The sequence below is a fragment of the Coregonus clupeaformis genome, chromosome 18, assembly GCF_020615455.1.
Source record: "Coregonus clupeaformis isolate EN_2021a chromosome 18, ASM2061545v1, whole genome shotgun sequence".
NCBI lineage: Eukaryota > Metazoa > Chordata > Actinopteri > Salmoniformes > Salmonidae > Coregonus > Coregonus clupeaformis.
Genome location: NC_059209.1, coordinates 57,147,854 through 57,155,620, shown reverse-complemented (window position 1 = coordinate 57,155,620; position 7,767 = coordinate 57,147,854). Strand labels below are relative to the sequence as shown.

The 7,767-nt window shown below is 43.0% G+C and overlaps 1 pseudogene; it reads left to right on the top strand.

Moving 5' to 3' along the window:
- Nucleotides 1–4,463: 4,463 nt before the first annotated feature.
- LOC121551169 lies at nt 4,464–6,550 on the top strand (annotated as a pseudogene).
- Nucleotides 6,551–7,767: the final 1,217 nt, after the last annotated feature.

Below are 7,767 nucleotides of genomic sequence, written 5' to 3'. Positions count from 1 at the left end.
AATTGATTGGACATGATTTGGAAAGGCACACACCCGTCTATATAAGGTCCCGCAGTTGACAGTGCATGTCAGAGTAAAAACCAAGCTATGAGGTCGAAGGAATTGACCGTAGAGCTCCGAGACAGGATTGTGTCGAGGCACAGATCTGGGGAAGGGTACCAAAACATTTCTGCAGTATTGAAGGTCCCCAAGAACACAGTGACCTCCATCATTCTTAAATGGAAGAAGTTTGGAACCACCAAGACTCTTCCTAGAGGGGGGGAAGGGTCTTGGTCAGGGAGCTGACCAAGACCACGATGGTCTCTCTGACAGAGCTCTAGAGTTCCTCTGTGGAGATGGGAGAACCTTCCAGAAGGACAACCATCTCTGCAGAACTCCACCAATCAGGCCTTTATGGTAGAGTGGCCAGACGGAAGCCACTCCTCAGTAAAAGGCACATGACCGCCCTCTTGGAGTTGCCAAAAGACACCTAAAGACTATCAGACCATGAGAAACATTCTCTGGTCTGATGTAATCAAGATTGAACTGTTTGGCCTGAATGCCAATCGTCACGTCTGGAGGAAACCTGGCACCATCCCTACGGTGAAGCATGGTGGTGGTGGCAGCATCATGCTGTGGGGATGTTTTTCAGCGGCAGGGACTAGGAGACTAGTCAGGATTGAGGCAAAGATGAACGGAGCAAAGTACAGAGAGATCCTTGATGAAAACCTACTCCAGAGCACTCAGGACCTCAGACTGGGAGCAAAGATTCACCTTCCAACAGGACAACGACCCTAAGCACACAGCCAAGACAACGCAGGAGTGGCTTCGGGACAAGTCTCTGAATGTCCTTGAGTGGCCCAATCGGAGCCCAGACTTGAACCCGATCGAACATCTCTGTAGAGATTTGAAAATAGCTGCGTAGCAACACTCCCCATCCAACCTGACAGAGCTTGAGAAGATCTACAGAGAAGAATGGGAGAAACTCCCCAAATACAGGTGTGCCAAGCTTGTATCTGTAATCGCTGCTAAAGGTTAAGATGGGCAGTCTGAGATATGGCATCCCCACACCATAACACCTCCTCCTCCATGCTTTACGGTGGGAAATACACATGCGGAGATCATCCATTCACCCACACTGTGTGTCACAAAGCCACGGCGGTTGGAACGAAAAATCTCAAATTTGGACTCCAGAACAAAGGACAGATTTTCAACGGTCTAATGTCAATTGTTCGTGTTTCTTGGACCAAGCAAGTCTGCAACACCACTAAGCAAGGGGCACAACCAAGCAAGTGGCACCATGAAGACCAAGGAGCTCTCCAAACAGGTCAGGGACAAAGTTGTGGAGAAGTACAGATCAGTTGGGATATGAAAAAATATCTGAAACTTTGAACATCCCACAGAGCACCATTAAATCCATTATTAAAAAATTGAAAGAATATGGCACCACAACAAACCTGCCAAGAGAGGGCCGCCCACTTAAACTCACGGACCAAGCAAGAAGGGCATTAATCAGAGAGGCAACAAAGAGACCAAAGATACAGTTGGAAGTTTACATATACCTTAGCGAAATACATTTAAACTACGTTTTTCACAATTCCTGACATTTAATCCTAGTAAAAATTCCCTGTCTTAGGTCAGTTAGGATCACCACTTTATTTTAAGAATGTGAAATGTCAGAATAATAGTAGGGATAATTATTTATTTAAGCTTTTATTTATTTCATCACATTCCCAGTGGGTCAGAAGTTTACATACACTCAATTAGTATTTGGTAGCATTGCCTTTAAATTGTTTAACTTGGGTCAAACGTTTCGGATAGCCTTCCACAAGCTTCCCACAATAAGTTGGGTGAATTTTGGCCCATTCCTCATGACAGAGCTGGTGTAACTGAGTCAGGTTTGTAGGCCTCCTTGCTCGCACACGCTTTCTCAGTTCTGCCCACAAATGTTCTATAGGATTGAGGTCAGGGCTTTGTGATGGCCACTCCAATACCTTGACTTTGTTGTCCTTAAGCCATTTTGCCACAACTTTGGAAGTATGCTTGGGGTCATTGTCCATTTGGAAGACCCATTTGCGACCAAGCTTTAACTTCCTGACTGATGTCTTGAGATGTTGCTTCAATATATCCACATAATTTACCTTCCTCATGATGCCATCTATTTTGTGAAGTGCACCAGTCCCTCGTGCAGCAAAGCACCCCCACAGCATGATGCTGCCACCCCCGTGTTTCACGGTTGGGATTGTGTTCTTCGGCTTGCAAGCAGCACCCTTTTTCCTCCAAACATAACGATGGTCATTATGGCCAAACAGTTCTATTTTTGTTTCATCAGACCAGAGGACATTTCTCCAAAAAGTACGATCTTTGTCCCCATGTGCAGTTGCAAACCGTACTCTGGCTTTTTTATGGCAGTTTTTGAGCAGTGGCTTCGTCCTTGCTGAGCAGCCTTTCAGGTTATGTCGATATAGGACTCGTTTTACTGTGGATATAGATACTTTTGTACCTGTTTCCTCCAGCATCTTCACAAGGTCCTTTGCTGTTGTTCTGGGATTGATTTGCACTTTTCGCACCAAAGTACGTTCATCTCTAGGTGACAGAACGCGTCTCCTTCCTCAGTGGTATGACGGCTGCATGGTCCCATGGTGTTTATACTTGCGTACTATTGTTTGTACAGATGAACGTGGTACCTTCAGGCATTTGGAAATTGCTCCCAAGGATGAACCAGACTTGTGGAGGTCTACCATTTTATTTCTGAGGTCTTGGCTATTTCTTTTGATTTTCCCATGATGTCAAGCAAAGAGGCACTGAGTTTGAAAGTAAGCCTTGAAATACATCCACAGGTACACCTCCAATTCACTCAAATGATGTCAAATAGCCTATCAGATGCTTCTAAAGCCATGACATCATTGTCTGGAATTTTCCAAGCTGATTAAAGGCACAGTCAACATAGTGTATGTAAACTTCTGACCCACTGGAATTGTGATACAGTGAATTATAAGTGAAATAATCTGTCTGTAAACAATTGTTGGAAAAATTACTTGTGTCATGCACAAAGTAGATGTCCTAACCGACTTACCAAAACTATAGTTTGTTAACAAGAAATGTGTGGAGGGGTTGAAAAACGAGTTTTAATGACTCCAACCTAAGTGTATGTAAACTTCTGACTTCAACTGTAACCATGAAGGAGCTGAAAAGCTCCACAGCGGAGATTGGAGTATCTGTCCATAGGACCACTTTAAGCCGTACACTCCACAGAGCTGGGCTTTACGGAAGAGTGGCCAGAAAAAAGCCATTGCTTAAAGAAAAAATAAGCAAACTCGTTTGGTGTTCGCCAAAAGGCATGTGGGAGACTCCCCAAACATATGGAAGAAGGTACTAAATACAGGGAAATTCTTGAGGGAAACCTGTTTCAGTCTTACAGAGATTTGAGACTGGGTCGTAGGTTCACCATCCTGCAGGACAATGACCCTAAGCATACTGCTAAAGCAACACTTGAGTGGTTTAAGGGGAAACATTTAAATGTCTTGGAATGGCCTAGTCAAAGCCCAGACCTCAATCCAATTGAGAATCTGTGGTATGACTTAAAGATTGCTGTACACCAGCGGAACCCATTCAACTTGAAGGAGCTGGAGCAGTTTTGCCTTGAAGAATGGTCAAAAATCCCAGTGGCTAGATGTGCCAAGCTTATAGAGACATACCCCAAGAGACTTGCAGCTGTAATTGCTGCAAAAGGTGGCTCTACAAAGTATTGACGTTGGGGGTGAATAGTTATGCACGCTCAAGTTCTCAGTTTTTTTGTCTTATTTCTTGTTTGTTTCACAATAAAAAATATTTTGCATCTTCAAAGTGGTAGGAATGTTGTGTAAATCAAATGATACAAACCCCCCAAAAATCCACTTTAATTCCAGGTTGTAACGCAACAAAATAGGAAAAATTCCAAGGAGGGTGAATACTTTCGCAAGCCACTGTACATGATTCCATATGTGTTATTTCATAGTTTGATGTATTCACTATTATTCTACAATGTACAAAATAGTCAAACTAAAGAATAACCCTTGAATGAGTAGGTGGGTCCAAACTTTTGACTTGTACTGTATGTAAATGTGATTTTTCCGTTTTAATTTTTTATTAATTTGAAAAAAATTCTGCAACCTGTTTTTGCTTTGTCATTATTGGGTATTGTGTGTAGATTGATGAGGGAAAAAACAATTCAATCAATTTTAGAATCTGTCTGTAACCTAACAAAATGTGGAAAAAGTCAAGGGGTCTGAATACTACACAATTATTTATTTGTCAACATTCACCAATGTGTGCCCTGCTGATTGCAGCCCTGGCATGCCAATGCCCCACCCCTTATTTATCTGTCATTCAGAATGGGGAGGGAAACTGTACACCACTTTTATGTGACCTAGTTTCTCTAAGCTCCACCCCTTGACTTGATATCAGAATACAGGAAGACAAGCTCATCTCTCTCAAGCGTCAGGTTTCATTTCCGGGGTTTACTCTCTCACTCCATCTGACACACAACACAAGACTGCGATTTAAATTTTTAGTAATAACAGATAGAAAATTGTAAACACCAATAACGGACTGTTAGAAGGGAAGGTTATTAAAAAGGCACGTAAATCATTCTGTAGTCCTGTATCTGCAGCTCGATGATGGCGACACCCATTCCCGTTCCTGAGCTGCTGCGGGCCATTTTGGAAGACCTAATCAATGAAGACCTTAAGATATTTCAGTGGTACCTGACTCAGGACGTACTGGATGCTTTTCCTCCCTTCCCTAAGAGCAAGCTGGAGAACACGGACAGGCAAGCCACTGTGGATAAGATGATCAAGACCTCCAGCCATCAGGGAGCTGTGAAGGTGTCACTAGAGATCCTGAGGAAGATGAACCACAACAATCTTGCTGAGAAACTACAGAGAGACAGCCAAACATCCTGTCCTATGTGCCATGACATCCTCAGGGATCCTCTTATACTGTCATGCCGTCACACAGTCTGCACAGCCTGTATACATGAATGCTGGAACCAGAAAGGTTCTCTGGAATGCCCCGTGTGCAAGAAGAGTTTCTCAATGGATACAGCAAGGTCTGAGGTGCTCTGCAGTCTGCACAGTGAGAAATACAAACTCTTCTGCCTGGAGGATAAAAAGCTAATCTGTGTGGTATGTCAGACTTCTAAAAAACACTAAAAAACATAACTGTAGCCCCATAGATGAAGCTGCACAGGATCAGAAGGAAGAACTCCAGACTGCACTGAATTCCTTAAAGGAGAAGCTTGGGGTCGTTAGTAAAAATTAACCAAACCTGTGCTGAACACATCTTGAGCCAGGCCCAGCACACAGAGGGTCAAATTAAGGGTGAGTTTGAAAAGCGTCACCTGTTTCTACGAGAGAAAGAGGCAGCCATGATAGCTGAACTAAAGGAGGAAGAAGAGCAGAAGAGTTGAGTGATGAAAGAGAAGATTGAAGAGGTGAGCAGAGAGATATCATCACTTGCGAACACAATCACAGCCCTAGAGGAGGAGCTGAAAGCTGAAGACATCTCATTTCAGCAGAACTATGAGTCCACAATGGAAAGATCCAATGCTGGTCTCAGGAGTGCTGATTGACGTGGCCAAATACTTGGGCAACCTGCAATTTAGAGTCTGGGAGAAGATGCATGAGATTGTGCAATACACTCCTGTCATTCTGAACCCCAATACTTCCCAACCACATCTCATCCTGTCTGATGATTTGACCAGTGTGAGACACAGTGATGAAGACAGCATTGATGACAGTGATGAAACACTGCAGCTTCCTGACAACGCAGAGAGGTTTGATACCTTTAGAATGGTCCTGGGCTCCGAGGGCTTTAACTCAGGGACACACAACTGGGACATTGAGGTTGGGAACAATACTCACTGGTCACTGGGTGTGATGACAGAGTCTGTCCAGAGGAAAGGAGAAGTACAGAATGGATACTGGCAATTCCGATTCACTGGTGGTAAATATGATACACATTCTCCATCAGGGTCAGAATCTCTCCATGCTGTGAGACAGAACCCTCTGAAGATCAGAGTGCAGCTGGACTGGGATGGAGGTAAGCTGTCATTCTCTGACCCTGATAATAAGACAGTTCTATACACATTCACACACACTTTCACTGAGAAAGTCTTTCCTTTTTGCCTTAATGGCTGTAAACTCCACCCTGTGAGGATCTTACCAGTGAAGGCCTGTGTGACAGTGGAAAAGCACAATGAGACCTTTTTACAGGACACAAGTGTCGGAGGCTTAACAGTGAACACCAACTATGGTCTTTATAGTGACTATGATTTATACAATGATAGTCATGAGGACTCTGATGAATCTGAGGACGAAGAAGATGAATATTCAGAACCCGAAGATAATTCTGAAGACGAAGAAGATGATTATGAATATAACTAAGATGACAAATATGATACAGTCTTGATCTCCAACAGTGGAACAGCAGTTAAGAGCCAATATCAATGTTTTTGTCTTAGTAAACTAAGTACAATATATGCAAGGTGTGGGAATGGATTTGGATGTTCTTATGAAGAAACTGAATGACTGTAGGTTCTTTTTTTATGTATGTCACACTCTGGCTCCGGGACTGTTTATGTTGAGTCAGGGTGTGTAGATTTCCGTGTGTTTTGTACTGTGTTTAGTGTCTAGGTGTTCTCGTTCTATGTTTGGTCAAGTGACTCCCAATCGGAGGTAACGAGTGTCAGCTGTCGGCTCGTTATCTCTGATTGGGAGCCATATTTAAACTGTCTGTGTTCACCTTGTGGTTGTGGGTTTTTGTTCTATGTTCAGTCGGTGTACTAAGAACTTCACGGATCGTGTTTTGTTTTGTCGTGTTTCTACATTAAAGTCATCATGTTCACTCCCAACGCTGCGCTTTGGTCGTATTTCATAGGCGATCGTGACAATGTAACTGAATATTTTTTTTGAAAATCAACTGCATGGAACAATATCTTTACTATATTATTTTTTATATGACTCCAAATGTTTTAACAGTAATATCAATGGCTGAGAGTATTCCTTAATTTAGTCTCACTGTAATTGTTAATAAAAACATTGGTTTGGAAAAATAAAATCTAACACAGTGGCTCATTTAGTTAAGAACATACTTTACAGCCCTATGGAAGCATTCAGCTGGGGGTAACGTGACGCAGAAGAGGTTGCCTGGTGTACTGGCAACACTGAGGTATAGGAACGGATGGCAGCAAGTCTCGTTCGGTAGTAGCTGTATCGATGTGGCGTGTTTTTAAACTGTCCCGGTAACAACTGCCAGTATGACACCCACAGAAGAAGAAGCAGACCAGTAGCACAGATGGAACAATGAGACGTATGTCACCCACTCACTATCAAATATGGTAGTAAGAGGAAGCCCACTGGCCGGCTGTGGGAGAAGATGGAACGAGATGGATTTTGGCTAACATTCTGCAAATGTTCTCATCGATGAAACATTTGATCTCAATACAGTTGTGTGTTCCCAAAACTATAATCTGTTATGAACAGAGTGGGCTAAATTTTGTAGACTGTACCCTTTGCAAAAAAAAATTTTAAATCGCGATGTTTTGAAAGGAGTGTTTAGTTACTGCACACGCGCACTTCAAAGGAGGCGTTCCCTAAAGGAAATATGCAGATGTAATAGAACGCGCCAATAGGATCTCGCTAGCTCGAGCTTGGCTCTGCCCACCTCCTTGTTTGTTCTGCCTATTACTCATTTGTTCATATTTGAAATGACAGGCTGTGGTCTATCTTGGTTTAGTTATACAAATCT